The sequence below is a fragment of the Triticum urartu genome, chromosome 2A, assembly GCF_056163025.1.
Source record: "Triticum urartu cultivar PI428250 chromosome 2A, HENAU_Tu73, whole genome shotgun sequence".
Taxonomy (NCBI): Eukaryota; Viridiplantae; Streptophyta; class Magnoliopsida; order Poales; family Poaceae; genus Triticum; species Triticum urartu.
Genome location: NC_141874.1, coordinates 703,559,399 through 703,565,771, shown reverse-complemented (window position 1 = coordinate 703,565,771; position 6,373 = coordinate 703,559,399).

The window sequence follows — 6,373 nt, the reverse complement described above, 5'->3', positions numbered from 1 at the left end:
TCAAGAAGAATGGCAAGCAAGTTGCCACTCCCATGAAGAAGCCCAAAGCTAGACCCAAGCCTGAAACTGAGTGCTTCTACTAGAAAGGAAATGATCACTGGAAGCGGAACTGCCCTAAATACTTGGCGGATAAGAAGGATGGCAAAGTTAACAAAAGTATATATGATATACATGTTATTGATGTGTACTTTACTACTGTTCATAGTAACCCCTAGTTATTTGATACCGATTCAGTTGCTATGATTAGTAACTCGAAACAGGAGTTACGAAATGAACAGAGACTAGTTGAGGGAAAAGTGACGATGTGTGTTGGAAGATTTTCCAAAGTTGATAAGATCACCATCGCACACTCCCTTTACCTTCGGGATTAGTGTTGAACCTAAAATCAATGTTATTTGGTGTTTGTGTTGAGCATAAATATGATTGGATCATGTTTACTGCAAGACGGTTATTCATTTAAGTCAAAGAATAATTGTTGTTCTATTTACATGAATAAAACCTTCTATGGTCATACACTCAATATAAATGGTTTATTGAATCTCGATCGTAGTGATACACATATTCATAATATTGAAGCCAAAAGATGCAAAGTTAATAATGATAGTGCAACTTATATGTGGCATTGCCGTTTAGGTCATATTGGTGTAAAGCGCATGAAGAAACTCCATGCTGATGGACTTTTGGAATTACTTGATTATGAATCACTTGATGCTTGCGAACCATGCCTCATGGGAAAGATGACTAAGACTCCGTTATTCAGAACAATGAAGCGAGCAACAAACTTGTTGGAAATAATACATACTGATGTGTGCGGTCCAATGAGTGTTGAGGATCGCGGCGGTTATCGTTATTTTCTGACCTTCACAGATGATTTGAGCAGATATGGGTATATCTACTTAATGAAACATAAGTCTAAAACATTTGAAAAGTTCAAAGAATTTCAGAGTGAAGTGGAAAATCATCGTAACAAGAAAATAAAGTTTCTACGATCTGATCGCGGAGGCGAATATTTGAGTTACGAGTTTGGTCTTCATTCGAAACAATGTGGAATAGTTTCACAACTTACGCCACCTGGAACACCACAACATAATGGTGTGTCCGAACGTTGTAATCATACTTTATTGGATATGGTGCGATCTATGATGTCTCTTACCGATTTACCACTATCGTTTTGGGGTTATGCATTAGAGACAACTGCATTCACGTTAAATAGGGCACCATCTAAATCCGTTGAGATGACATCGTATGAACTATGGTTTGGCAAGAAACCCAAGCTGTCATTTCTTAAAGTCTGGGTTTGCGATGTTTATGTGCAAAATTTTCAAACTCATAAGCTCGAACCCAAATCGGAGTAGTGCGTCTTCATAGGATACCCAAAAGAAACTGTTGGGTACACCTTCTATCACAGATCCGAAGGCAATATATTTTGTTTCTAAGAATGTATCCTTTCTAGAGAAGGAGTTTCTCTTAAAAGAAGTGAGTGGGAGGAAAGTAGAACTTGATGAGGTAATTGTACCTTCTCCCAAATTGGAAAGTAGTTCAACACAGAAATCAGTTCCAGTGATTCCTACACCAATTAGTGAGGAAGCTAATGATGATGATCATGAAACTTCAGATCAAGTTACTACCAAACCTCATAGGTCAACCAGAGTACAGTCCGCACCAGGGTGGTACGGTAATCCTGTTCTAGAAGTCATGTTACTAGACCATGACGAACCTACAAACTATGAGGAAGCGATGATGAGCCCAGATTCCACAAAATGGCTTGAGGCCATGAAATCTGAGATGTGATCCATGTATGAGAACAAAGTATGGACTTTGATTGACTTGCCCGATGATCGGTGAGTCTTTGAGAATAAATGGATCTTCAAGAGGAAGACGGGCGCTGATAGTAGTCTTACTATATACAAAGCTTGAATTGTCGCAAAAGGTTAGTTCAAGGTGTTGACTACGATGAGATTTTCTCACTCGTATCGATGCTTAAAAGTCTGTCCGAATCATGTTAGTAGTTGCCGCATCTTATGAAATCTGGCAAATGATTGTCAAAACTCCATTCCTTAATGGATTTCTTAAAGAAGAGTTGTATATGATGCAACCAGAAGGTTTTGTCGATCCTAAAGGTGCTAACAAAGTGAGCAAGCTCCAACGATCCATCTATGGACTGAAGCAAGCATCACGGAGTTGGAATATATTCTTTGATAAAGTGATCAAAGCATATGATTTTATACAGACTTGCGGTGAAGCCTGTACTTACAAGAAAGTGAGTGGGAGCACTACATCATTTCTGATAAGTATATGTGAATGACATATTATTGATCGGAAATAATGTAGAATTTTCTGGAAAGCATAAAGGAGTGTTTGAAAGGAGTTTTTCAAAGAAAGACCTCGGTGAAGCAACTTACATGTTGAGCATCAAGATCTATAGCGATAGATCAAGACATTTGATATATTTTCAATGAGTACATGCCTTGACAAGATTTTGAAGTAGTTCAAAATGGAACAGTCAAAGAAGGGGTTCTTGCCTATGTTGCAAGGTGTGAAGTTGAGTAAAGATTCAAAACACGACCATGGCAGAAAATAGAAAGAGAATGAAAAGTCATTCCCTATGCCTCAGTCATAGGTTCTATAAAGTATGATATGTTGTGTACCAGACCTATTGTGTACCTCACCATAAGTTTGGCAAGAGGGTACAATAGTGATCCAGGAGTGGATCACTGGACAGCTGAGGGAGTCTTGGATTAGGGGGTCTCCGGACAGCCAGACTATATCCTTTGGCCGGACTGTTGGACTATGAAGATACAAGTTTGAAGACTTCGTCCTGTGTCTGGATGGGACTCTACTTGGCGTGGAAGGCAAGCTAGGCAATACGGATATGTATATCTCCTCCTTTGTAACCGACCTTGTGTAACCCTAGCCTCCTCCGGTGTCTATATAAACCGGAGGGTTTTAGTCCGTAGGACAGCATACAATCATACCATAGGCTAGCTTCTAGGGTTTAGCCTCTTTGATCTCGTGGTAGATCAACTCTTGTACTACTCATATTATCAAGAACAATCAAGCAGGACGTAGGGTATTACCTCCATCAAGAGGGCCCGAACCTGGGTAAACATCGTGTCCCCTGCCTCCTGTTACCATCCGCCTTAGACGCACAGTTCGGGACCCCCTACCCGAGATCCACCGGTTTTGACACCGCCATTGGTGCTTTCATTAAGAGTTCCACTGTGTCGTCACCGTAAGGCTTGATGGCTCCTTCGATCATCGCTAGGGATGCGGTCCAGGGTGAGGCCTTCCTCCCCGAACGGATCTTCGTATTCGGCGGCTTCGCACTGCGGGCCAATTCGCTTGGCCATCTGGAGCAAATCAAAAGCTACGCCCCTGGCCATCAGGTCAGATTTGGAAACTTGAACTACATGGCCGACATCCACAGAGACTTGATCTTCGACAGATTCGAGCCCATGCCGGACGTGCCGCACAGTCGCAACGATCATGACATAACTCTGCCGTCGGACAGTGTTCGGGAGATCGCATCCGCAACTACTCCGGCAGTTAGCCTGGAGCAAATCACACCATCCAAGAGCGGAGGGATTGACCCCGCCATGGAGGCCGCACTCTCAGTGGTGATAGATCCAAATACTGACTTCACCCCTTACGAGAGCCGTGTTGCCGAACCATGGGATTCATCTCTGGCCATGGACTCCGAGCCGCTCACATCCGTGCCCGTCAAATCCGACTGGGCGCCGATCCTGGAGTTCACCTCCGCGGATATCTTTCAGCACTCACCTTTCGGAGACATGCTAAATTCATTAAGGTCTCTCTCCCTGTCAGGAGAACCTTGGCCGAACTATGTTCGACTAGAATGGGATTCGGACGATGAATAAATTCGCTGCCCACCCACCACCCGCTTAGTAGCCACTGTCGATGACTTAACCGACATGCTCGACTTCGACTCCGAAGACTTCGATGGTATGAACGATGAAGCCGGAGACGAACAGGAACCACCGCCCTCAGGGCGCTGGACCGCCACCTCATCATATGATATATACATGGTGGACACCCCCAAGGAAGGCAATGGCGATGAGACAGCGGAGGATGACCCCTCCAAGAAGCAGCCCAAGCGCCGACATCAGCGGCGCCGCTCTAAGTCCCGCCACAGCAAGAGCAGTGATACCGGCACAAGAGATAATAACACTCCGGATAGCACCGTAGACAATGATACGTCTCCAACGTATCTATAATTTTTGATTGCTCCATGCTATGTTATCTACTGTTTTGGGCAATATTGGGCTTTATTATCCACTTTTATATTATTTTTGGGACTAACCTATTAACCGGAGGCCCAGCCCAAAATTGCTGTTTTTTTGCCTATTTTAGTGTTTCGAAGAAAAGGAATATCAAACGGAGTCGAAACGGAACGAAATCAACTAGAGAAGTTATTTTTGGAAGGAAAGCCACCGGATGAACTTGGACCCCACGTCAGGAGCCAAGGGAGGTGCTCACGAGGGTGGGGGCGCGCCCACCCCCCTAGGGCACGCCCCCCTGCCTCGTGGGGCCCCCGAAACTCCACCGACGTACTTCCTGCACCCATATATACCTACGTATCCTAAAACTTCCAGAACACACAATAGATTGGTAGTTCTGCCGCCAAAAGCCTCCGTAGCCACCGAAAACCAATCTAGACCCGTTCCGGCACCCTGCCGAAGGGGGAATCCTTCTCCGGTAGCCATCTTCATCATCCCAGCTCTCTCCATGACGAGGAGGGAGTAGTTCTCCCTCGGGGCTGAGGGTATGTACCAGTAGCTATGTGTTTGATCTTTCTCTCTCTCTCTCTCGTGTTCTTGATTTGGCACGATCTTGATGTATCACGAGCTTTACTATTATAGTTGGATCTTATGTTTCTTCCCCCCCTCTTCTCTCTTGTAATGAATTGAGTTTCCCCTTTGAAGTAATCTTATCGGATTGAGTCTTTAAAGATTTGAGAACACTTGATGTATGTCTTGTCGTGGATATCTGTGGTGACAATGGGATATCATCTGATTCACTTGATGTATGTTTTGGTGATCAACTTGCGGGTTCCACCCATGAACCTATGCATAGGGGTTGGCACACGTTTTTGTCGTGATTCTCCGATAGGAACTTTGGGGCACTCTTTTAGGTCCTTTGTGTTGGTTGAATAGATGAATATGAGATTGTGTGACGCATATCGTATAATCATACCCACGGATACTTGAGGTGACATTGGAGTATCTAGGTGACATTAGGGTTTTGGTTGATTTGTGTCTTAAGGTGTTATTCTAGTACGAACTCTAGGGCTGTTTGTGACACTTATAGGAATAGCCCAACGGATTGATTGGAAAGAATAACTTTGAGGTGGTTTCGTACCCTACCATAATCTCTTCGTCCGTTCTCCGCTATTAGTGACTTTGGAGTGACTCTTTGTTGCATGTTGGGGCATAGTTATGTGATCCAATTATGTTATCATTGTTGAGGGAACTTACACTAGTGAAAGTATGAACCCTAGGCCTTGTTTACTATCATTGCAATACCGTTTACGCTCACTTTTATCACTTGATTCCTTGCTGTTTTTATATTTTTGGATTACAAAAACTATTATCTACTATCCATATACCACTTGTATCACCATCTCTTCGCCGAACTAGTGCACCTATACAATTTACCAGTGTATTGGGTGTGTTGGGGACACAAGAGACTCTTTGTTATTTGGTTGCAGGGTTGCTTGAGAGAGACCATCTTCATCCTACGCCTCCTACGGATTGATAAACCTTAGGTCATCCACTTGAGGGAAATTTCCTACTATCCTACAAACCTCTGCACTTGGAGGCCCAACAACGTCTACAAGAAGAAGGTTGTGTAGTAGACATCAGACAACAACAATCCCCTCCAGCACGGTGTAGAGCTAGAGGACGAACAACTTAGCCCTCCAGAGCAGACATCAGATGGAGAACCGGAGCATGACAATTACATGCCTCTCTCCGAAGACAAGGCGAGCCTCGGCGATGACGAGTTTATTGTGCCTGAGGACCCCGTCGAACCAGAGCGCTTCAAGCGCCGACTTATGGCCACGGCAAATAGCCTAAAGAAAAAACAACAACAGCTTCAAGCTGATCAGGACTCGCTAGCAGACAGGTGGACCGAAGTCCTCGCGGCCGAGGAGCATGAACTCGAGCGCCCGTCCAAGAGTTACCCAAAACGCAGGTTGCTACCTCACCTCGAGGAGAAAGCATTGAATACTCATTCACCAGTGTACGATGCGGCTGACCGGCCACTACGCGGCAAAGCCAGAGAGGCGTTTCAGCCTAAAGTTCAGACCGCACCCCGTCGCCACTCAGTCAAAAATATTAAGGCCCGGGGCAAC